Genomic DNA, 27,208 nt, shown 5'->3' on the forward strand with positions numbered 1-27,208 from the left:
TCCTGAACAAACTCAGGGTATTGTGTAGCCAAAGGGCAGTTTGTCACATAGTGACTAGGGCTAACACATAGGGCACAGGCTTCAGTCTGATTGGGTGGAGGGAAACTCATTGGGAAAGGGGGACATGGGATGCTGCCTTATAGACATCAGATAGTCCAATTTCTTGGACAACATATCAACCTTAGCAGTCATCTTTACAGTTGGATTGATCTCATAGAGACCACCTTTCTTTGGTTGCCCTATGTGTGGAATCTCAGTCCGAGAGGCCAAAGCCTGATATTGGGAATTCTTGCTAAGGGGTTTAAAAAGATCCCATGCTTCCGTCTCATTCTTGTGCATAAATGTTCCACCACAAGAGGAGTCCACCATCTGCCTATATCGATCATGGAGTCCATCATAAAAACACTGGACTAACTGCCATTTTGGGACAACGTGGTGGGGGCACTTCCTAAGTAATTCTTTGAGTCTTTCCCACGCTTCATGAAATTGTTCGCCCTCTAATTAGGAGAAATTAATAATGGCTCGCTAAGGCTATTAGTCCGGCCAATGGGGAAGAATTTTTTTAGAAATTCTGGCTACATTCCCGCCCATGTAGAAATCCTAACCGAATCTAGATATTGAAGCCAGTGTTTGGCTTTGTCCTTTAAGGAAAATGGGAACAGAAGCAACTTTAAGGCATCTTCAGAGAGGTTTTGGATTTTGACTGTAGAGCATACCTCTAAGAACTCATCAAGATGCTTATAAGGCTCCTCATTAGCAAGTCCATAATAGGATGGTAACATCTATATGATGTTGGACTTGATCTTATATTGAGCAGCCAGAATGGCAAGCAATTGAATACAAGATGTAGGGGTATAGGCAGTTGGAGTGAAGTGCTCACTCAACAACCTTCTTGGCTGGTTTTCGTCATCCATTTTATTACTATTATCCTTATCCTTAGGTCTAGCCACAGATTGCTCTATTTTTAGGTCAAGGGAAGTCAGGTTGGGGTGCAAAGAACGTCGACCATGCATAAAACACAACACAGGTTGCACATGCTAATTAAACAAAAATTAAAACTAGTAAATTAAAACGTGATAACTAATAAAAAAATTAATAAAAATAAAAATCAGAACTACAAAGTAAAAAAATAACTAATTTAAAACTAACGAAAATACTTACGTGGTGTTGGCGACTGTGCAATTCCACATGTTGTCCCTAATGAACGGTTATGTGATCTTAAGGGTCTGGGAAAATTAAAATTAAAACTAAACACCCAATCTAATGCTGGAAAAAAATTACATTAAATAACCCTAATTACATAAAGTCTAGGAATTAAAAGTAAACCAAACGGACAGCCTGTCCTTACTCGATCTACTTGGCTTTCTGCACAAACAAAGAGAATGTTAGGTATACTAAAATTAAAATTAACCTAATAAAGAGATTAAAAATAAAAATAAAAATTCTGGAATTATAAAATTAAAACTAAAACAAAGTAACACAAAACAACTCAATCAATCTTAGCAACCGTGCTTTGGTTCCCTGGCAACGGCGCCAAAATTTGATCGTGTCGTTAACTGGTCAAAAATAAAACCCTTAATTAATCTAGCTAATAGCAAGTAAGGGGTCGATCTACAGGGAACTGGAAGAAATATATTGCAAAGAATTAATTAAGCTAATTAAAGGTAATTAGAAATTAAACTAAACCTAGAACAACGATTAACAAAGAATAATGTGAATGATAAGATGAGAAGAACTATCCTCAGGTCGAATTCACTCTGTTAGATTGATTTTATTCACTATCTCGCACATTACGGTTCACTGCGGCTACAAGCCCAATGACACCACCAAGTATAGGGTTCCTCCTAGATATAGGGTATCTTGACGAGTACTATCGTCCTTCGCTACGAGGCTTGGCACACTTAGTTCTTTCAGTTATAACCTATCTTCGGTACATCCATATGGGAAAAGAAAACCAATATTCGAATGAATCAATTGAAGCACAGAAACAAAAGATCCTAACTAGATGTCATCATGAAACCAGATCAAAGAATTACAGAGGTCTTAACATCAAATAGTCAATGTGCGAAGAAAATAAAATAAATTAACTTCACAGAGTTTCATCTCCCTGAGAATAGGTTGGGAATTTAGCTACACATGGCGATCAAGGGAGCACTGCTACAGTTGATCTTCATGACAGCAACGGAAGTGATGGCGATCTCAATGTCTCCAAGTAGAACCCCTAAGACCCTCTCTTCTCTCTTAGCCGCATGAGTATGGTATTCTATTTCTCCTCCCTGTCTCTCGGTGGGGGATAGGGATCAATATTTGTATTCTGCCCACTGTTTAGAATCAGTCCATTTTTTCCTTCAAGTGGGAAGAGGTGAGATGGTTTTAAATTAGAAAAAGAAAGAGAAAGAATCGGGTTGGAATAGGAAAGTAAAAGAGAGAGAGAGGTGTTACGTATGAGATGGAGATGAGAGAGAGAGAGAGAGGTGGAGAGATGATGGGATGGTTAGTTATTGAAAAGAGATAAAGAAGGAGAATAATAATGAAGTGATGATTGGAAGGAGAGATAAAAAGGAATTTTAAATCTTCTAGCTTTCTAAATTACAATCAGTCCCTCTTCTATAATGTGTTCCTAAGCTGTCCCCTTTAGCATCAAATATCTGTAAACTCCAATATCCCTGTAATAACCAATAATTCAAGTATTTTAGTGCAACAAACCATAATTATTGGACAAGAGCTGCTAAATTAAATAAGAAGTTCATATATAAATGCAGCTCAATCAGGCACTAGGACCTTGGACAGAATAACGACGTCAGAAAGCTTCGAAAGTACGTCGGGCAGGGTGACTAGGCCATGGGAGAGTTCTGGGGTGTGGGTGGAAACGGATTAGGGGAGGCGGATCCGGGGGACCCAGACTCCAAACAGATGGACGAGGCTCGAAGGCTCGAAATTGGACTGGGGTAGGGCCCTGAAACTAGGAAAAAGAGGAAATAAGGAAAACTTGAGCTCTAGGGGTCCCCCCTCTCCTCAACTTGGAACTTGTTGAAATGAGAGGTGGAGGAATTTATAGAAAAAATCTTATCTGACGGCGTCGGGCAAAAAAAATCATGTTTTTGGTCCCCGCGGTGCTGCCGCGCGGCGTCATGGGGTGGATTTTTTGCTAGGTGCGGCGCTACCGTACGGTGCCGCAGCTACGTACGGCACTGCTAGGCCATGGCTTCGAGCAGGGCGTTATACGGGATCGTATCGAGGATACAGGGGATCGTGGGTGGAAACGAGGTGGAACAGGGGGTGTCTAGGTTACTCTGAAGAAAAAGAGCTTAGAGGGCATTGCCAGTCTTTCGCGTTCGATTTTCGTCATTGCTGGGGGGTTGACAAAATTCAGCGTCTACACAATCGAAGTCTTATAGCCCTTCTAGAGCTCCACCTATGGGTTCTAGACCCTAACCCTAGGTGGTGACTCCATTTCATGTTATTGTATGACCCCCATCCCCTGACAAATTGACATATACCCCTTGAGAAGATGCATTCCTTCTCTCCCTCCGACCAAGGAGCATATAACCCCTGTGTGCCATCAAGCGTCGAGACGGGAAAAGACTAGATCTTCATAATAGGTAACCTGTGACAAGCCTAATATCCTTTTCTAGCGATCTCTTACAAGTTTGATCCCAAGGATATAACTGGTTTCACCAAAGTCTTTCATCGAAAAAGTAGTGGACAACCACTGCTTAACTGATGAAAAAAACTTTACATCGTTACCACTGAGTAATATGTCATTTACATATAAAACAAGAAAACTTATTGCGCTCCTACTAATCTTCTTGTAAATGCATGGCTCATCCATATTTTGATCATAACCAAATGATTTGATTGATTGATCAAATATGATGTTCTAGCTTCTGGAAGCCTCCTTCAGTCCACGGATGGACCTCTGCAATTTGTATACTTTTCTTTCTTTCTCTAAGGAAGAGAACCCCTTTGGCTGTTGCATATAAATTTCTTCTTGAAGAACTCCATTCAGGAATATAGTTTGCACATCCATTTGCCAGATCTGATAATCATAGTATGCTACAATTGCCAATAAAACCCTGATGGATTTCATCATCGCCACTGGAGAAAAGGTTTCCTCATAATCTATACCCCCTTGCTGAGTATACCCTTTTACCACCAATCTCGCTTTGAATCATTCAACCTTTCCACCGGTGCCCTTCTTCCTCTTGAAGATCCCCTTATATCCAATGGGCTTGATGCCAAGTGGTGGATCAACTAGAGTCCAGACCTTATTGGAATGCATTGAATCGATTTCAAAGCACATTGCCTCTAGCCACCTAGTGGCATCAACATCCTTAAGAACCTCTGAGTATGTTATTGGATCATCGTCCAATTCAACTAACACCATGTGAAACTCTTCCACTGTTTTCTCTTCTTTGGTGAGAAGAGTAAACCTAGTGGGTGGTCTAATAGTCCTCCCACTGTCGAGGTTCTTGAGGTGTTGGATTTTCAGTGGGTATGTTGATTGGTCTCACTTTTAAAAGTGAAGTTTCTGAGTTATCCAATAACTCTTCAATAACTACAGGTTCAGATTTCTTGGCCAAAATCTCTTCCTCCAAAAATGTAACATGTTTACTAACGATGATCTTTTGGTCAACTGGGTCATAGAAATAGTAACCAATCATTCCTTTGGGATAGGTTAAGAAATAGCACCTTGAAGTCTTGGATTCCAATTTGTCTGTCTGTTTCTTTCGCATATGTGCTATACAACCCTATACCCTAAGTTGTTGTATGCTAGGCTTACGCCCTTTCCACAACTCAAAGAGTGTCTTATCTACAGACTTTGTTGGAACCCTATTCAAGATGTAGATAGTTGTTTCTAAGACGAACCCCCAGAAAGAAAGAGGCAATTCACTATAAATGAGCATCGTACGGACCATATCCAATAAAGTTCATTTGCGTCGTTCGAATACACTATTTTGTTTATTCATGGGTCCACACACATCAGTATATATCAACTCTAACGGATTTATGACTCTAGTACCTTTATTGCTAAAGGATTTCTTGGTCATCCTGCCCTGAAGGCATGACTCACATATAGGAAAGGTTCCACCTTTGAACTCTCTAAAGGTCCACCTCTTACTAGCCTACTGATTCGGCCCATGTTAATGTGACCTAATCCTAGATGTCACAGATATGTTGTGTTCACTGAAGCTGCTTTATACTTCAAATCAACATTTGAAACTATATTCGTTCTAAGAAGGCAATCTAGGAAATACAAGCCACTTTGCAAATATCAAGATGTCATAAAAAATTATTTAAAAGAATGACCAATTCAGAATTAAAGAAAAAACTATACCCTTCCATAAATAATTTAGAAACAGAGAGTATCTTCCTCTTAAAATAGGGCATAATAACATTCCTTTAAAACTAAATCAATGGAATCAAATTTTAAATAAAAAGTTCCTTCAGCCATCGCCATGGTTTCAACTCTAGTGCCCATCCGAAGATGCACCTCATTTCTTTCCAATTTCCTTGTCTCCTTGAACCCCTGCAATGTATTGCAAATGTAAATAGTGGAATCACTATCCACCAATCAAAAATTGATCTATTCAAAGGGAAAATTAGACTCATAAAGAATTTTACATCACATGTACCTTCTTTAGTAGCCTCTGTATCATTTGGCTTTTTATCTTTCACAGTGGCCAGGAATGCATGACAGTTTCTTTTTCAGTGACCCTCCTTCTTGCAATTGAAGCACTTGCTTTTAGCCTTCTTATTGTTAGACTTTCTAACCTTGGGTTTTAGGGTTTTACCCTTATTTCCCCTTTTGTTCTTCTTCCCATTTGAAGAAGGCATCACATCAGTTGCATTGACCTCAGCCTTATCCTTTTTCAAGATAAGTTTCGCTTCTACCAGTGCATTAGCAAGCTCGGTGAGCTCCAGTTCCTTATCTGACATCTTATAAGATATCCTAAAGGGTGCATGGATAGAAATGAGTGATGATAAGATCACATCAGTATTGTACCATAGATCAAACTTGGTCCCCATGGATTTCAGTTTTTTAAATAGATTAATCATTTTCATGACATGATCCATCACGGGAGTTCCTTAGGCCATTTTGTAATTATTGATCTGACTCACTATGCCACAATGCGCTTGTGACAGATGCCTGTTGAACAATTCAGCAAGCTTATCCATTTTGCCTCTTGTAGTACGTATATCCTTGACTGAGTCCAATACTAACTTTTCCAATGATCATAGGATGTGGAGTGATGCTTTTGAATTCCTCATATGGAAATCCTACATTATCTTTTGTCCCTTAAAATCATCATGGTGGGGTTCAAGGGAAATTTTTTCATCAAGAACCGTGAAAAGACCTTCTGCACTTAGGAGCAATTTAATTCTCCAGTACCAATTAACATAATTCGTTCCATTTAATTTATAATCGTTAATGAGTATTAACAAGTTGGAGTTAATGGCAACCATTGAATAAGAATCTACACATGTACAAGTAAACCACGCGGATATTAATAACCATCGATAAAAATTTGAGCATATATCAATCGTCTCTCATAATTTAGGTCTCCCTCATCACCCAAAAAATGAATTGAATACCTACAACCCTTGCATGCATAACTTACCTGTCAGGAATCATTATATACAACATGGTAGTGTGAACTAATCTGTCCGCCTCATGGTCTTCCAATATTTTCGGCCACTTGGGTGTCATGTCTAGATCCTATCGGCTGACATACACCCAAGTCATGTATATACCTATTACATTAGTTAGAACCATGGAATCATGAAAGATGGTCCACTGTCGCAGTGCCCTCTCACTATCCATACCCTAACGTATCTAGATAGAGATAAATATAGATGATCATGCGATAATGAGCCTGATAATGTTCTGTCAACGTATGCTGGGTCATATCACACAACCTCTACACTTACCTTCAATAAGAGGCCATGGATATGTCTAATAACCTAGACTAATCCATATCATACATGTATTGTCATCAAAGAGGGATAATGATAAACTCCCACATAATATCATGGATGACAACACATATAACAATTAATCAACATTAATTAAAGTGATTATGGGATGACAACATTTTAATAGAAGTAATAAATTAATTCCCTCCCATTAAAAAATTTAAATCTAATAATCTTCATGATCGCATCATCATGCCAAGGATGTCACATGCTTCAACTCGATCATCTCCTCCATCCGATCTTCCTTCAAAGTTGCCGATCATCATCTCCATGAACTTTGAACACATGCAGATCATCATCAACATGCACTGGGAAATCTCATCTCCTGTAAAATTACAATGGAAACCTAGGAAAAATTCTATACACTTTTCTTTCCATAATAAAGAAACCCTGCATGGAGAAATCAACCCACCATTTAGGCTGCCCATGGGGTGGAGTACATTTATTTATAAAAAAGATAGGTGGAGAGAGAGAGAGAGAGAGAGAGAGAGAGAGAGAGAGAGAGAGAAGCATCACATCGACCCATTAATCCCATGAAATTAAGTCATGCCAAAATAATCATCCAGATTATTAGACAGTCAATCCCATAATCACATAGCTAATGCAAATCATGTATGGGCATAACCATGGAAGTATAGAAACACATATGGATTTCATAAAATATAGAAACACCACATCACATGTGAATATGTGATAACATGTACCCAAACCCATAAAAATTAAAATCCAATTTTAATTCCAAATGGGTGGAGAGAAGTATCTCTTCACCCATCTTCTTCCTCCAACCACAAAACTAATGTTTAAAAATAAAATTCTTTTTTGTAAATTTTTATTTATTTATTTATTTTTTAAATACTGGAGGGAAAAATACTGCAGGAAAACAAAAAAATTTGCCAACCGCATTGATGAGCACATTTATGTGTGAAATCTTAGGGCATAAAGCATACATTTTACCACATTGGATAGAGTTACTTTGGTGCTTTCTTGTGTTTTTTAGGTTTTAGGTGAATTCTTGTATAAATTGAGTAAAATATGCTAAGAATAGCCGGAAGCGCCCAGGAGTTGAGAAAATCGAGTTTGGATTGAGCACTAAAAGAATCAAGCTAGTTAGTCAAATTTGAATGTGATTTCAGTGGGCCCCTTAGCATAGTTTTAAGATGTTTATAATATGGATGCGTAGCCCATTGAGTCAGCTTCGCAACGGTTCAAACGGCACTTGATTCCGAGTTGAAACGAAGAAGTTACGGCCGTCTTCGTAACGACGCGCGAAGATGGTCTATAGGGGTTTGTTTGTAATTATCAAAAATTGGCCGGAGATAAAGTAAAGTGAAAGTTTGGATTCGAGGGGCTTTAGCACAATTCTCAAAAGTTTCTCTGTTAGCCGAGAGATTCCATTTGGAAGGCTCTGGACAGTCCAACTTCAACTTGAGATATCTTGGGCTCCCGAACTCCAAATTGGATGAAATTTGGGTCTATTTTAGGTGATTTTTCGCAAGGACCACAATGGTGAGGCCTATATAACCATCCCATGCTCCAAGTGTTTTGAAGGATAGATTTGGCATTTCATTAATTATGAGTGGAATCCTAGTCATCACTATCTCTCTCCTCCAACTTTCCAAGGGCACTTCTGGAATTCTACTTGGGATAGATTTATTTTGAAAGATATTTTCTCATCCATGGAAGGTTGAAAAATCAAAGATGCTTTGATCTCATTGCTTGGAGAAGATATCTACAAAAAAAGGAAGCACTTGTTAGAATTGGAAGTTTACTTTTCTAGAAATAGAAGGTCTATGTAAACAATCTTCTCTTCTTCTTCTTTCTATTTTTTTTTTCTTTTTTCTTAGGATTCAAGTCATTGTAAAAGAGGAAGGAGAAGAGAATATTCTATTTTCTTAGGGAATATTTCTCCTACACTTTCCTCTTCTCTCTTCTCCTCTCTTCCCCCTATAAATACTCCTACCCTCTCCTTTGTAATGTTGCTCATTCACTAAGTGAAATTTCTTCTCTTCTTCTCCTTCTAATTTGTGATTTTTGGCTTTTCTAAGTTCTAGTTTGTTTTTTTTATTTTCATTTAATGGTTATAATAGGTTTAGTTTATGCTTTAATTTCAATTTAAGTCTTCAATTGGATTGTAATTTCTTAATTCTAATTTAGGTTTTAAGCCTTCTAGTCTAAGTTCTTAAGTTGATGACAAGACTTGAAGATTTAGAAGAGGAGGCCATGGTAAGTTTATATAAGTATTCAGGTTTTTCAATTACATTCATGCAAGCACATCCAGGTTTTACTATCTAAACTCTCAATCTCATTCTCCATCTCCTCTATCTCTCTCTATCTTCTTCTTCTTCTCCCTCTATTTCTTTTATTTTAATTTTATATGGTTGTGGTTTGTGGATGCATTTTTATTCCCTTATTTCTTTTTATGTGGTTAGTATGTGTGGCTGCATTTTTATTCCTTTCAATTCGCTTTAGTTTGATAGGTTAGATGCTCATGTGTTAGGACGTCGATTTAATCCCTTAATTTTGTTAGATGCTTATGAGTTAGGATGCATTGATTTTCGTTAGTTCAATTAGTTTAATTTAACACTTTAATTTGGTTGACTTTGCATTACTTTTAAGTTAATTAAATAGATTGGCGTATATCTCGTCGTGTTCGACCCGTAGCTACGATTGACCCGTACGTTTGTTGTTTTATTTTAACTCAAACAAGTTTTTGGTGCCGTTGCCGGGGAGATTATTGTCCACTTTATTTTTCTGATTTTTAAGTAGTTTGAAGTGTTTTAGTTTATTTTCTTCTCTTCTTTTTCTAAAAAAAAAAAAAAATCAGTTTTTGAAAACCTCGTCTTGTTTCTCTTTTGTTTCAAATAGTATGCGCCCAATCTAAAGTCCTTCATATGCTCCAACCCTCCATCTTTTGGTGTTCCTCATAGGATTAAGTTAGCTATGATGCTACATCTTGACTTGGTTGGGTGGTTTGGCATGTGACTTATCTTTGGAGGTGACCACTCTTGATAACAGGAAAGCGACATAGTGAGAGCGTTGGAAACATAAACGTATAGTAGACCTCCACTCTATATCAGAATCCATTTGGAGTCGCCCATAGGTGGCTATTGAAGACTATACGGGTTCCCTTGTTGTTAACCTATATGGTAACCTTACAGCTTTGGAACCATTGTTTCAATTTTTGAGGGATAGATGCATTATCTACCTTGGGCTCCCTCATGTTTTTAGTGAATTTTTTCTAGTCTTTTATTTTTCTTTAATTTTTCTAAAGGAGACCTCAATTTGGGATAGGTGGTTAGTTTAGAATAATGAGAGATACACTTTCACATATGACTTTGGGGGAAAGATGGAACTATGCTAAGGCAACCATGGCTTTGGAGGAAATGTTTAAATAGACTAGGGAAGCCAAAAGTAGTGAGATAGAGAACAATTTTGCACCACCCTAGTACAATTTTTCTCCCCAACCCAACTATGGGCTTTCGGAAAATTTTGATTGGTCACATCCCTAGACAATTCATGTTATGGAAGGATGCCCTAATCTTTATGGGGGTAGATATGGTGATGAGAATGTGAGTCCTCAATTTTAATACAATTCTTTTGGCACTTATAATCAGGGGTGGAGTAATCATCCCGATTTCTCGTTGGATCAATGGCATAACCAAGCTGGACTACCCAATTTCCAATGTCATGGTCAGTTTGATCTTCCAATGCCCAACCCTCCAATGAATTGAACAAGAATGAATGAGCTAGAAAGGACTATGGATAGAATGGAGAAGCAACTCTCTCAACTGATCACCATTTTACGGGAGGAGGAAATGGGTACATTACCTAGTCAGCCTGAACCTAGTCTATGTTATCAGATTCTTGTTCAGAATGAACCCCCCATCCCCAGTTTAATGATGTTGAAAGTCCACTATCCCAGTTTGAGGTTAATGAGAGTGACTCCCAACAAGATGCTTTTCATGACGATCTATTTGTTGAGATTGAGTCTTTTAATGATATTAGTGAAGCGAGGTTTGATGAGCTACCTGGGGAAATCCACCTTTTGCCTGAAAATTCTGATTTTAGTGAGCACAGTATTTTTATTGATTTAGAATTAGATTTTCACGATAACATAGAAACCCAGGAAATTCAATCTCCCTCTCTCTCTTTGGACAACCCAGATAATGGTCATTTTGAGGATTCCATTGTCTCGCATGTTGATTTGTCCAAACCTCCTAGGTTTAATGATGTTATTGAGCAGGACAGTGTTAGTCCTGATGTACTTCAAGCAAATTATCATGATTCTTATTAGGAAAACCAAGTTCTGCAAAGGGCGGATAGTTTTATTGCTAGGATTGATTTTAGTAAACCTCTCATTTTTTATGATTATCTTGATGATGTTACTGATATTCATGATCTTTTTTATGCTTACTGCGATCCATTTTTGGTTGGTTTTTCTAAACATGACATGTGTTCTACATTGCAAACGGGAGAGAATGGGAGGATTTATTGCCTGAGTTTTAATGCCTTCATTTTCCATTGTCCCATGAGGATAGATTTTTCTATTGGATATTTCGCAGTTGTGCTTAACTTCTATATTATTTTTCGTTTTACTAAAATTCATGGTCGAGTGTTTTCTGATTTTGAAGCTCTTTCTATATTTATCGGCCATGGATTGCGATTTCTTTTGATGCCCCAAGTACTTGTTGTAGAGCTCATGACTCTTCATGATCCTTTTAGTTATTTATTATATTTGGTAAGCCCCCTCATCTCCTCCCTTGTCCTTATTCTTTCTTTTATGCATGTATTGAGGACACTGCATGACTTAAGTGTGGGGGGGGGGGTGTGTGACATTGCTTATTTGGTAAATTTTGATTGGGCCGGTAGTTTGGTGTTGTGCATAAGTCTCTTTGATTGCAAAGCGAGAGAAAGAGGGAATTAGGTGCCCTAGCATGCGAAATAATAAAAAATCTATTTTCAAGGACAGTAGTTGGTTTGTATCCTGTGAGAGGGACTAAATTGGAAAATATGAGTACTATTTCATTTGATGGCTAGATTCCTCTATGTGTTTTATGGACCCTTTGATCTTTTGGCTAGTAGTTGAGACCAATTTGTTTGTGGCACGGCAAGGCATGAAAGTGAATGAGAAAAAAAAAAAAAGAAACAGAAAGGAAAGTGGAATTCCTTGGGAATAGACAGGGCACTGTGCCTCATGAAGCAGGGTGACTTGATTGAAACTCCTTGGAAGGAAACTCAAAAAAAAAAAAAAAAAAAAACTCTCTTGCATCAATGTCTCAATGTCTTATGGATATATGCAAAAAGCGAAGCTACCAAGTATTTGGGTGTCTGGTGTGTACTCCACCATGTCATTCAGATAACAGTAGTGGAGTAGAAATAGAGTTTGTGGTTTAGAAAAAAAAAATGTTTTTGCCTTAATGCCTGAAAAGAATGGATGGTCAAAAATACTCAATGCCTAAGTCTTTGGTTCCATCAATGCTATGAGTGATTTACTTGAAGGTGAGTAGTGTTCAGAAGATAAGAGGAGATCCCTTAATCTTGATATATGCTAGTTTCTTGAATTGATGTGGGGTGATAAAATTCAAGTGTGGGGGGACCTTTGGCTCCTTGATCTTTAGTTGAGTATTTCTTTGAGATTGTGTGCACTATCTTACTTATGCCATGAGAAAAAAATTTACATCATTCTTTTTGATTTATTGAATTTTGGGTGTATATTCACTGCAAACACCCACAAGACAAAACTCGTCCATTAGCGGTAACCGAGGGGTTTAAAGGCTTGTTGCACATACTAAGTGCAACCGTGATTCCTACGAAAGTGAGTTAGGATTTTTTGCATTCTAGGTTAGTTTTTCTTTTGCTTTACTTGAGGACAAGTAACGTTCAAGTGTGGGGGAATCTAATGAGCACATTTATGTGTGAAATCTTAGGGCATAAAGCATATATTTTACCACATTGGATTGAGTTACTTCGGTGCTTTCTTGTGCTTTTTCAGGTTTTAGGTGAATTCTTGTGTAAATGGAGCAAAAGATGCTAAGAATAGCCAGAAGCGCCCAGAAGTTAAGAAAACCGAGTTTGGATTGAGCACTAAAAGAATCAAGCCAATTAGTCAAATTTGAATGTGATTACAGTGGGCCCCTTAGCATAATTTTAAGGTGTTAATAGTATGGATGCGTTGCCCATTGAGTCAGCTTCGCAACGGTTCAAACGGCACTTGATTCCGAGTTGAAACGAAGAAGTTGCGGCCGTTTTCGTAATGCCGTGCGAAGATGGTCTACAGGGGTTTGTTTGTAATTATCAAAAATCGGTCGGGGACAAAGTAAAGCGAAAGTTTGGATTCAAAGATCTGTAGCACAATTCTCAAAAGTTTCTTTGTTAGCCGAGAGATTCCGTTTGGAAGGTTCTGGACAGTCCAACTTCAACTTGAGATATCTTGGGCTCCCGAACTCCAAATTGGACAAAATTTGGGTCTATTTTGGATGATTTTTCGCAAGAAACACAATGGTGAGGCCTATATAAGCATCCCATGCTCTATATTTTTTAAAGGACAGATTTGGCATTTCATTAATTATGAGTGGAATCCTAGTCATCACTCTCTCTCTCCTCCAACTTTCCAAGGGCACTTCTAAAATTCTACTTGGGATAGATTTATTTTGAAAAATATTTTCTCATCTATGGAAAGTTGAAAAATCAAAGATGCTTTGATCTCATTGCTTGGAGAAGATATGAAGCACTTGTTAGAATTGGAAGTTTACTTTTCTAGAAATAGAAGGTCTATATAAACAATCTTCTCTTCTTCTTCTTTCTATTTTTTTTTTCTTTTTTCTTAGGATTCAAGGCATTGTAAGAGAGGAAGGAGAGGAGAATATTCTCTTTTCTTAGGGAATATTTCTCCTACACTTCCCTCTTCTCTCTTCTCCTCTCTTCGCCCTATAAATACCCCTACCCTCTCCTTTATAATGTTGCTCATTCACTGAGTGGAATTTCTTCTCTTCTTCTCCTTCTAATTTGTGATTTTTGACTTTTCTAAGTTCTAGTTTGCTTTTTTGATTTTCATTTAATGGTTATAATAGGCTTAGTTTATGCTTTAATTTCAATTTAAGTCTTCAATTGGGTTGTAATTTCTTAATTCTAGTTTAGGTTTTAAGCCTTTTAGTCTAAGTTCTTAAGTTGATGACAAGACTTGAAGATTTAGAAAAGGAGGCCATGGTAACTTTATGCAAGTATTCAAGCTTTTCAATTACATTCATGCAAGCACATCCAGGTTTTGCTATCTAAACTCTCAATCTCATTCTCCATCTCCTCTATCTCTCTTTATCTTCTTCTTCTTCTCCCTCTATTTCTTTTATTTTAATTTTATATGGTTGTGGTTTGTGGATGCATTTTTATTCCCTTATTTCTTTTTATGTGGTTAGTATGTGTGACTGCTTTTTTATTCCTTTCAATTCGCTTTAGTTTGATAGGTTAGATGTTCATGTGTTAGGACGTCGATTTAATCCCTTAATTTTGTTAGATGCTTATGAGTTAGGATGCATTGATTTTCGTTAGTTTAATTTAACACTTTAATTTGGTTCACTTTGCATTACTTTTAAGTTAGTTAAATAGAGTGGCGTATATCTCCCCGTGTTCGACCCATAACTACGATTGACCTGTACGCTTGCGGTTTTATTTTAAATTCAAACACGCATACTGGCACAGGCCGCGGTCATGGGTTATGGGCAAGGTCTAGGGGAGGAACGTGCAGGGGTGCTTGGTAGTATGCGCTCCACCCCCACATCAAAAAATTAATAAAAATCTCCTTCCCTAATTAGGTACAATTTTTCAATAATTGAAAATGAACATGGTTTATCAAGATTATAACCAACTCACATGGGCAGGTTGCTAAAAAAATTTAACAACCTTGTAACTACCCAGGTGCACATGGGAAGGTTGTTACAATAACCAAATAACTACCCATGTGCATCCTTAACAAATCCAATAAAAACTTAATAACTTGCATCCCATACATAATAAATGCATCTAAATTTAATTATGTGATATCCATAGATGAGAAAGGTCGCTTTGATGCAACACTGTTAGTCAAATAGTAGTCCATGGGATCATCTCCATGGTTCTCCTGGGAAACTAATAAGAAGCATCATCTTGGGTTCACAAGAATTGGAAAGTCTGGTTGCCCTAAGGCACCCAATTTAAATTTTAGGGTTTCCCATGGTCTCCCATGGGTGCCCTACTGTGACCCTATTTAAATTTAGGGTTGCCCATAGTTGCCAATGGGAACCCTAGTGTAATCCAATCCTTCTCTTTCTTGTCCCATAAAATTATGGAATCCCTAAGAGAGAAAAAATTCATCTCAATCTTTTCCATCCTATGGAAAGAGAGATCCATCCTATACCCGAATGCGCAACAAAAAGAGATAGACTCGGGTTTCTTTCATATCCCATGAATAAGCATATAATTAAATTAAGAGGAATTAACAGAAACTTGCTAACCTGATGAGCCTCAAGTGTTGCTCTTCCAACAGACAGTGGTTCTTCCTCCAATGAGCACACCAGGTAAACAGGTTTGAACCTCCAATGGTGCCACCAAGGTTCTCCAAGTCAATCCAATAATCTCTTCAGATCTTCAAGCACAAATCTGGGTTTCCAAATCCCTAACTCTCAAAAACTAGAGAGAGCAAGAAGAAGGAGATAGAGAGATCAAGAGAGAGAGTGAGAGAGCCAAAAACGTGGGAGAGAGGGGCAGCACCCAAAACCGTCTAAGGCTGAAAAAAAAACCTCTCCCCCTTCACAGTTTAGGTGTTTAAATAGATAGGGCTTCTAAAGCCCTGTTTGGAAAACTCCCAGTGAGAGTCTGACACTCTCTTTCCTCATTGACTTGAACCTGTTTAAACCTGATGGGTTTTTAATTGGTGAAGAAGTAGAATCTAATAGGGAATAATTTAATTAATTAATTATTTTATATTTAATAGATAAATAATAAATTACACCATATTCAATAAATTAAATAAACAATTAACTAATTAGTAAATTCCAATTATATCCTCACATAATAATTAATTATTATGTACCAACCCACCACTAATCAACATCATCATTTTGGAATCTAGGGCATGTACACATGTAGTACCAAGCCCCATTCCATAGTACATGTCTATATGAGAGCGTCTGTGTACGTGATCGGGTCTCACAAAACACGATAAAATATTTTCAATTAAAACGACATATAATCTATCATTTTATGTAAAAATAGGTTTTGCAAAAACCATTTCTAAAATTGCACTGGATCCCGATTCCGATCCGACCATCCACAGACATTCTCTATCTTGATGTTCCCCAACTGAGCAGTGGTAACCATGTTGAGCAACTCTCTCACTCACGAAATGTTCGTACTTTCCTAGAACACCGGCTTTGATTCTCTTGAATCTTAGTCATTGATGATCCAAAGATATGTGGTTACATTTTGCAGTGACGAGTTCCTCTCAGGTATAGGGTCTTGGTGACACATGTCTATCCTATCCTACATCTGGCAGTAATACATGAGGGAATCGACAAATAAGATTCTTCGCCAATGCACATTATGATGTGTACTCGCATTCATACCCTGACATCAACATGCCTAGGCATATCTAATGCGACGACCATATGATAAGAGTGCCCAACCCAAATCTTAGTCGTGACTACCATTTTAAGTAAAACTTACGGACACATAATGCTCAAAAAGTTTATATTGCATATGATAATATTAAACCAAAATATATAAAATGTTCAATACAAAGTAAACCGGACCAAACCAGATTTGATGGACACATAAATCCAACATGGATAAATAATGAAATGTTGTAAGTAATTCCCAAAATTGATTCGGGACTGTTTAGACAAGTATATGGCCAGCCCTATGCGGGTTTAGCATTGACCATATGCTTAGTTGTCTTTTTGGCTTCGGATCATAAACTCATTTTATTTCTTTTAAACCCTTTTCTCTAGTCTCATTTAAAATGGTGTTTTATTTTGAGGCATTCACCGGTCAAACACCCGAATTTCTTTTCTTTCTTTGAACACAAATGGAAATCTTGTGGTAATTTTAATTTATGTTATAAATTGGGGTTTATTATGAGGTGGTTTATGCGCATCAATTGGGAATATACTTATAGGGCTGGAAATATTTAACTTCATGGACTGAAAAACCTACTTATTCTAGTATTCAAATACTTCTTTTCTCTTACCCAGCTACATAGTTGAGACTCTGATCATCTGGACTATAAATGGAGGAATTCTTTATAAGTGTATTGATGGAGATTGAATGGGTCAAAATTGAGTAGCTGTAGTCAGTTTGGACTCCATCTCCCTATGATGGTGGGGGAAAAAGAGATGCTGTCTATTCTCATTTTATTTTTATTTTTTTGATCATAATATACGCAACTTTATCCCCACTTTTTTTGAGAGGCTGTTTTTCAGAGATTTGAACTCATGACCACTTAATCATAATGAAACAAACTTAGTTTGGAACCAATGTCTTGATATCAATCAATTATCAAAATGTCAGTCATTTGATTGACCGGGTCAATAATCCCATAGTTTAATGGCAGTCATTAAGAATAAAAAATCAGAGAAAGTAACCTGGAAATTCAATCAGCATGCTACATGCTATATAAGGGAGTTTTGAAATGATAAGTGTATTTTAGAACTTGATACCTTCATTTAATTGTCTTATTTTATTTCAAAAAATATTTAATGCATTTTTTTTAATGAAAGTTATTCTGTCATTTCACATAAAATAAAAACTATAAATTTTTGAAGAAAAAAAATTTCAAAATTTTGAAAATCTCTTTTTGACCTTACATTAAAAACTGCATTAAATAACATTTGGGAATAATTAACAAAAGGCAATATAAATACTCCTAAGAACCAATTTTTCACAAAGAGAAATCATTGAAAAAAGAAAGCTCCTTGGTATCATCTTTGCAACCTGCAACAACTTCATGGCGGCACATGATGATGGAGCTTTCTCTTCCTCATCCTCTGGATCATTCACTTATGATGTGTTCCTCAATTTTAGAGGCGAAGAAACACACAATAACTTCACTGGTTTCCTTCACAAAGCTCTGGAAAGAGAAGGAATCGATGTGTTTATAGACAACGAAGGACTGTGGGGTGGAGAAGAGATCCAACCTGCACTTTTTGATGCAATCCAAGAATCCAAAATCTCGATTCCTATCTTCTCTAAAGGCTATGCGGATAGCAAATGGTGTCTCCGGGAACTAGTTAAGATAGTTGAATGCCATAGATCATCCAACAACGATCAAAAAATTGGATCAGTGCCCTAGAAAAGGCATTTGAAGTACTTGAGTGCACGGAAGCACAAAAGATTATTTGTGCAGGTTATCAGTTGCAGAAAGAAGCCGAAGCTTGGTGGAAGGCAACTAGGCCTAATTTGGAAGCTGCTCACCCAAATCCCACGTGGGCACAGTTCAAGGAGATTTTCTTCAAGAACTATTTCCCTGAGAGTTTTAAGGATAGGAAGGAAGCAGAATTTATTGCACTGGTGCAAGGAACTAAATCAATGCTGGACTATCAACAGCGATTTGAAGATCTGTTCCATTTTGCCCCAGAGCACCTGAAAGGGGAAGTTAGTAAGGCAAAGAAATTTGAGAAAGGACTCAAAACTGAGATCGGGTCAGTTCTGTCAATCATGGATATTTGGGATTATGCTCAAATGGTCTAGAAAGCAAAGACAATGGAGGATAAGTTTAAGGAAAAGGAGAAAGAAAAGACTATGACGTCGACTGGCTTGAACAAAAGGTCAAATAATTTTCAAACTTTTGGCTGGCCGAATAAAGTTTATAGAGGTTCAAGTCCAAGCCCTACTTTGACTCCATATCGTAGGCCGAACATGGGTCAGAATTCTTTTCTCCCTACATTTACTCGACTTGCTCACCCTACTACTAGTCAAGCAACGATAGTAGCCTCGCCAGCCTAACCAGCAACCAGTCAAGCGAGCAAAGCTTCAACACCTGGAGCTCCACCCTTTAAGTGCTATTTGTGCAACAGGGAAGGACATATGGCTTGAGATTGCAGATCGCGTGGGTATGGCATCAACTCATCAAACCAGCCCTACGCTAGGCCATTTCAGCCACGAGACAATCGGATGTAAGGAAAGGTGTATGCTTTAACAAATGAAGAACCTGAGGCAAACCCCAACGTATTAACAGGTAAGTTGCAGAACACTACTTAATTATAGGGACTAATTGGCTTACTACATGTAACCTAAATTACCTAAGAACCCTAGGTACCCTGAATGTCTCAACCATACCCGTACGAGTATTATTCGACTCGGGCGCGACCCACTCTTTCGTCTCCTCAACATTTGCGAGTAAGATGCAAGATCAACCAAGGGACATCGGGCATGAGCTAGTAGTCAACACACCGACAGGGAGTGTCGTGAGATTGAAGGAGGTCTACAACCCTTGTCAGATTGAGATATGTGGAAGGGAACTAACCGCACGATTGATAAAGATGGATGCAAATGATTTTGACGTAATCCTAGGCATGGACTGGTTGTCGGCCTATGGCGCAAACGTCTTGTGTGCGGAGAAGAAGATAAGGTTCAACTTGGAAGATGGGTTAGACTTCACCTATCAAAGTGAACCAAGGAGGAAATCCAGAAGGATAACATTATCCGCACTCCAAGCACGGAAGTTACTAAAAGAAGGATGCCAAGGCTTTTTGGCCACTGTGATAGACACGGAGGCGAAGATAAAACCCTTGGAGGAACTCCACATCGTCAGAGAGTTTCTTGATGTATTTCCAGAAGATCTAACTCAACTGCCGCTGGACCGCGATATAGAATTCGCGATTGATTTGATTCCTGGAGCAGCATCGGTATCCAAGGCACCATATCGAATGGCGCCAATCGAGTTGAAAGAGTTGCAGACTCAACTTCAGGACCTGTTGAAGAAGGGATTTATTCGACCCAGTGTATCACCCTGGGGAGCACCCGTGCTGTTTGTTAAGAAGAAGGATGGTAGTATGTGGTTGTGTATCGACTATTGCTAGTTAAATAAACTGACAATTAAGAATCGATATCCGTTGCCGCGTATCGACGACCTATTTGATCAGCTACAAGGAGCGAGAGTTTTCTCCAAGATCGATCTTAGGTCAGGATACCATCAACTGAAGATCAAAAGTGGTGACATTCATAAAATGGCGTTCCGAACTCGATACAGATACTATAAATTCTTAGTTTTATCGTTCGGGTTAACCAACGCCTCGACAGCATTCATGGATATGATGAATAGAGTGTTCCATGACATGCTGGATAAGTTCGTCATAGTATTTATTGATGACATCCTGGTGTACTCTAAGAGTGAGGAAGAGCACGTGCGACACCTTACTTTCATGTTGTAGCGGTTGCGGGAACACCAACTCTTTGCTAAATTTAGTAAATGTGAATTTTGGCTTCACCAAATTGGATTCCTAGGACACATCGTCACCAAAGACGGCATCAAAGTAGACCTAGGCAAGGTGAAAGCGGTTCTTGAATGGGAAACTCCGAAGAGTCCTACTGAGATTCGAAGTTTCTTAGGATTGGCCGATTACTATCAGAGGTTTATTAAAAATTTCTCATGGATTTCGGCACCAATGACAAAACTTACAAGGAAGGGAGCCAAATTCGAATGGAATGAAGAGTGTGAGAAAAGCTTTTAGGAGTTGAAGAACCGATTAGTATCAGCTCCAGTCCTAACCATTCCAGAAAGCACCGGAGGAATGGTAGTATACACTGATGCATCTAGGACAGGATTGGATGGAGTCTTGATGCAGAAAGGTAAGGTAGTCGCCTACGCCTCCAGGCAGTTAAAGGAACATGAGAAAAACTACCCCACTCATGATTTAGAGTTGGCAGCGGTAGTTTTTGTGTTAAAAATCTGGTGACATTACCTAGACGGTGAAAAGAGCGAGATCTTCAGCGATCATAAAAGTTTGAAGTATTTCTTCAGCCAGAAGGAGCTAAATATGAGACAGAGGCGGTAGTTGGAATTGGTGAAAGACTATGATTGTGAAATCCAGTACCACCTCGGCAAGGCCAACGTTGTTACGGATGCTTTAAGCAGGAAATCTCGGACTACGTCCCTCGCATCTTTGGTCGTAAGTGAGCAATTAATAGAGGAAGCTCAAAAATTTGATTTGGAACTCATGATCGAAGGAACGGCTATGCAATTTGCAGCTATGAACCTGCAGCCGTCGATACGAGAGGAAATAATTGTGAAACAACCATTGGATCCCAAGCTGGCCAAAATAATTTGGGAAGTTCAACAAGGTGTCCATAAGGACCCAGATTTTTCCTTTGCCCAAGATGGCGCAGTGAAGTTTTGAGATAGATTGTGCGTGCCATATGACTATGATATCCAAGACCAAATTCTTAAAGAGGCACACAACTCACCCTACACAATCCACCCCGAAAGTACAAAGATGTACAAGGATTTGATGAAGTATTACTGGTGGATGGGAATGAAAGCAACCATAGCAATATATATGTCCAAGTGCCTCACCTGTCAACAAATAAAAGCGGAGAGACACCGACCGTACGGATTGTTACAGCCACTTCCCATACCTGAGTGGAAGTGGGAAAGAATCACTATGGATTTTGTGACAAACTTGCCCAACACCAGGAAGGGCAAACGCAATTTGGGTGATTGTAGATGGACTAACAAAGGTGGCACACTTCATACCAATCAAAATAAGTTATCCAATGGAGAAGCTTGCCCAGATATACATTGAAAACATAGTCTGCTTACACGGCATGCCTGTCAGTAATGTGTCTGACTGAGATCCTCGTTGCACCTCAAGGTTTTGGAGAAGTTTGCAGAAGGCATTGGGATCTCAACTAAATCTTAGCACGGCTTTCCATCCACAGACGGACGGACAATCAGAAAGAAACATTCAGACTCTGGAGGACATGCTCCGAGCCTGTGTTTTGGAAATGAATGACAGTTGGGATGCTCACATACCTAGGGTGGAATTTGCACACAATAATAGCTACCACTCCACCATTGGCATGGCACCATTTGAAGCACTCTGTGGCAGGAAGTGCCGAACTCCACTTTATTGAGATGAAGTTGGCGAGCAAAAATATCTCAGACCTAAGATGATACAAGCGACTTGCGATAAGGTGGATATCATAAGAGAGAAGATCAAGGCAGCCAAGTCAAGATAGAAAAGTTATGCGGATAATCGAAGGAAAGATATCGAGTTTGAAGTCGGAGAAAAAGTATTCCTCCGAGTATCCCCAACTAAAGGATTGCCCCGTTTCAACAAGAAGGGCAAGTTGAGCCCCAGATTCATCGGTCCTTAAGAAATTCTTAATAAGGTGGGATCCGTAGCATATCGACTGGCGTTACCACCATCTTTGCTAGGCGTCCACGATGTTTTTCATGTGTCGATGTTGAGGAAGTATATTAACAATCCGACACATGTGCTGTCAACTGAACCTGAATAGTTGGATGTGGATATGACCTATGAAGAACACCCTACGGAGATATTGGACAGAAAGGAGCATAACCTCCGTAACCGTACCATCGCTTTTGTGAAAGTTCGATGGGGAAACAATCCAGTAGAAGAAGCTTCATGGGAACGTGAAGAAGAAATGAAGGAGAAGTATCCCGAACTTTTTGGATTACAAGGTAAGCAAATTTTGAGGACGAAATTTTTGTAAGGTGGGGGAAATGTCAAACCCTGCTCCTGATTGGCTAGATTTTTGATTGAAGGGCAGGAACCCCTAGCCAGGAAACCAGGATCATTGTGGAGCATCACTCCACTCAATGAGATCAATGAGAATACTTTGAACAGGTTTCCCTATATACCTGTCAGAAGATGGATAGCAGATCCTTGCAACTGTGCAACTCACAGCCTGATGTATGACTTGGATCCTAGGTAATCTCTCTCCTCCTAATAATAGTGGGACCCACCTATGTGAAAAAAGTGTGTAAAACCTCCTATTTGACATGTGGGGACAATACCCTAACTTACTGTCAAACCCCTGTGCAAGTCCCTTTGAGTTTCAGTTGCTGGAATTCTCTGGGCCATGGCACTGGGCGATGCAGCAAGGCCCAGTGACATCGCCCAGTGACCGAATCTGCATATTTTTTATTATTTTAATTGTGGAGACCACCCAACATGAACATGGGAACCCTCCATTGATAGAGGGGAGTTTGAGGGACCACCTCATACCCCTGGTTTAGTGTGGACCCCACTAGTGAGCCCAGAATCAGTCAGAATCAAGTTAAAAACTGATTTTTAAAAAGGGACTTAGTGACCAAACAGACCTTAGTTGGTCTTGGGCCTATAAATAGGCAGGCCTAAGCTCATTTATAGCTCTTATTTCCTGCTGAAACCGAGAGGAGAGAAAGAGAGGGAAAAGGAGAGAAAGAGAAGAAGAAGGAGAAGGAAGAAGGAAGAAGAGGAGGGGGAGACCTGCTGCAGCCATCCCAGCCCGCAGCCGAGCCTATTCTCAGGCTGCTTTAGGTATAAAAATACCTATCCTCACCTGCTGTTCCCATTCCCCCTCTGTATATACTATGTTTTTGCTCCCTGGGAAGCCCAGACTAACTAGGGTTTGCCCAGTATTGGTCCAGATCTGCCATGTAGACCTTGTGCATGGAAGATCTGGAATATTTATACATTTTAAACATTTAGATATGCTGTTCTTGTGAGTTGAATCTGGCTGTGCACAGCTGCACTACCCAGATTCACTTCTGATCTATGGATTGGAACCCTGGGTGCAAGCTAGGGCTGCAGAGATCAAACCCTAGAGGATTGCAGCCCTGGACCCTCATTTGGCATGCTGTTCCAGCCCTGCATGTGGCTGAAACCAACTCCCAAGCATAGCCAAAACCCTAAATACTATTCATTTGGGCTACTTGGGCAGCCACTGTCAGCCTAAAGATGGATCTGATGAACAATCCAATTGGACCATGGTGTAGGCCATCTTAGGGGCTAATAGACCCCCCTGACATGCAAAGGATCCATTTAGAGCCCAACCTTGCAGGCCCCACCTTGGAAACTCAGCCTGCATCAATTCTACAGGCACTGGGCAATGCGGCAACGCCCAAAGCCAACACCCAGTGAGTGGAAAATCACTGTTTTGGTGGACTGAGTTGGGGGGATCTCACCCAATGGCCCCTGGACACTGTGGGATGTGGGAAAAGACTAAAATACCCTTTCCCACATCTATCTTTTATTTGAGAGTGCTTTGGAACCCTAGTGGGCCCCACAGGTAAAGGGAGTGCTGCTGTGCTTGGTCCTAAAGCACAGACAAGCTGTGGACAACACTATAAGCATATCCTATCTGATGAGCACATTTATGTGTGAAATCTTAGGGCATAAAGCATACATTTTACCATATTGGACAGAGTTACTCGGTGCTTTCTTATGCTTTTCAGGTTTTAGGTGAATTCTTGTGAAAATGGAGGAGATGATGCTAAGGAAATGTTTTTAAGGTGTTTAAAGGTGTTAATGGCTTGGATGCGTAGCCCATCGAGTCAGCTTCGCAACGGTTTAAACGACACTTGATTCCGAGTTGAAACGAAGAAGTTACGGCCGTTTCCGTAACGAAGCGCGAAAATGGTCTGTAGGGGTTTATTTGAAATTATTGACAGTCGGCCGGAGACAAAGTGAAGCGAAAGTTCAGATTGCAGGGGCCTTAATAGAATTATTAGAAGTTACATTTCTTGTACCCGAAAGATTCCATTTGGAGGGCTCTGGACAGTCCAACTTCAACTTGAGATATCTTGGGCTCCCGAACTCCAAATTGGACGAAATTTGGGTCTATTTTGGGTGATTTTTCGCAAGGAACACAATGATGAGGCCTATATAAGCACCCCATGCTCCACGTTTTCTGAAGGACAGAATGGATATTTTATTTATTCTTGAAGGAATCCTAGTCATCACCCTTACTCTCTCTCTCCTCCAACTTCTCAAGGGCACTTCTGGAATTCTACTTGGGATAGACTTATTTTGAAAGACATTCTCACCTATGGAAAGTTGAAAAATCAAAGATGCTTTGATTTTATTGCTTGGAGAAGATATCTACAAAGAAAAGGAAGCACTTGTTAGAATTGGAAGTTTACTTTTCTAGAAATAGAAGGTCTATGTAAACAATCTTCTCTTATTCTTCTTTCTATTTTTTTCTTTTTTCTTAGGATTCAAGGCATTGTAAAAGAGGAAGGAGAAGAAAATATTCTCTTTTCTTAAGGAATATTTCTCCTACACTTCCCTCTTCTCCCTTCTCTTCTCTTCCCCCTATAAATACCCCTTGCCCTTTGGGTTGTAAGAAGTTAGTTTTTTAGTTCAATTTTTAGTTAGTTTCTAGTTCAATTTTAATTCAGTTTTTTAGTGTAATTTTTAGTTCATTCACTTAGTAAAATTTCTTTTCTTCTTCTCCTTCTAAGTTATGATTTTTGGCTTTTCTAAGTTCTAGTTTGCTTTTTGATTTTCATTTAATGGTTGTAATAGGTTTAGTTTATGCTTTAATTTCAATTTAAGTCTTCAATTGGGTTGTAATTTCTTAATTCTAATTTAGGTTTTAAGCCTTCTAGTCTAAGTTCTTAAGTTGATGACAAGACTTGAAGATTTAGAAGAGGAGGTCAAGGTAAGTTTATGAAGTATTCAAGCTTTTCAGTTACATTCATGCAAGGACATCAAGGTTTTACTATCTAAACTCTCAATCTCATTCTCCCTCTCCTCTATCTCTCTCTATCTTCTTCTTCTTCTCCCTCTATTTCTTTTATTTTTTTTATATGGTTGTGGTATGTGGATGCACTTTTATTCCCTTATTTCTTTTTATGTGATTATGAAGTGTGGCTGCGTTTTTGTTATTCCTTCCAATTTACGTTAGTTTGATAGATTAGATGCTCATGTGTTAGGACGCCAATATAATCCTTTAATTTTGTTAGATGCTTATGAGTTAGGATGCATTAATTTTCATTAGTTTAATTTAACACTTTAATTTGGTTCACTTTGCATTACTTTTAAGTTAATTAAATAGAGTGGCGTATATCTCCTCGTGTTCGACCCGTAGCTACGATTGACCCGTACGCTTGCGGTATTATTTTAACTCAAACAAGTTTTTGGCGCCGTTGCCGGGGAGATTATTGACCACTTTATTTTTTTGATTTTTAAGTAATTCGAAGTGCTTTAGTTTCTTCTCTTTCTCCTGTTCTCTTAAAAAAAAAAAAAAATGGTTTTTGAAAACCTCTTCTTGTTTCTCTCTTCTGTTTCAAATAGTGTGCGCCCAATCTAAAGTCTTTCATATGCCCAAACCCAGCCAATCTTGGTGCCCATTGATTCGTTGGGTGGTTTGGATTGGCATGTGACTTATCTTTGGAGGTGACCACTCTTAATAACAGGAAAGCGACATAGTGAGAGTGTTGGAAACATAAACGTATAGTAGTCCTCCACCCTACATTAGAATCCATTTGGAGTCGCCCGTAGGTGGCTTGTGAAGACTATACGGGTTCCCTTACTGTCAACCTATATGGCAACCTTACAGCTTTGGAATCATTGTTTCGATTTCTGAGGGATAGATACACTATCTACCTTGGGCTCCCTCTTGTTTTTAGTATTATTTTTTCTAGTCTTTTATTTTTCTTTAAATATATATATTTTTTTATGGGAGGCCTCAATTTGGGATAGGTGGTTAGTTTAGAATTATGGCAGATACACTTCCAAATAAGACTTTGGGGGAAAGATGGACCTATGCTAAGGCAACCATGATTTTGGAGGAAATGTTTAAACAAGTTAGGGAAGCCAAAAGTAGTGAGATAGAGAACAATTTTGCACCACCCCAGTACAATTTTGCTCCCCAACCCAACTATGGGTTTTCCAAAAATTTTGATTGGTCACATCCCCAAACAATCCATGTTATGGAAGGATGCCCTAATCTTTATGGGGGTAACTATGGTGATGAGAATGTGAGCCCTCAATTTCAATACAATTCTTTTGGCACTTACAATCACGGGTGGAGTGATCATCCCTATTTCTCGTGGGATCAATGGAATAACCAAGCTGGACCACCCAATTTCCAATATCATGGTCAGTTTGGTCCTCCAATGCCCAACCCTCCATTAAATCTCAATGGGCCACCTCTCCTTAAACCATATCACCAACCCCTTGAGTTTCAAAACATGGGTGAGGAGGCCAGACTGAATGAGCTTGAGAAATACATAGACCTTCTCACAACA

General features: G+C 38.9%; 1 long non-coding RNA gene across 1 annotated transcript; it reads right to left on the reverse strand.

Annotated features, from left to right (window-relative positions):
• Positions 1 to 27,208, reverse strand: LOC122662349. Its single transcript, XR_006333006.1, has 3 exons — positions 27,197 to 27,208; positions 17,941 to 18,232; positions 1 to 11 (listed from the first exon to the last, which is right to left on the reverse strand). It is a non-coding gene; the product is annotated as an uncharacterized LOC122662349 (long non-coding RNA).

This window comes from Telopea speciosissima, chromosome 5, assembly GCF_018873765.1.
Source record: "Telopea speciosissima isolate NSW1024214 ecotype Mountain lineage chromosome 5, Tspe_v1, whole genome shotgun sequence".
Taxonomy (NCBI): domain Eukaryota; kingdom Viridiplantae; phylum Streptophyta; class Magnoliopsida; order Proteales; family Proteaceae; genus Telopea; species Telopea speciosissima.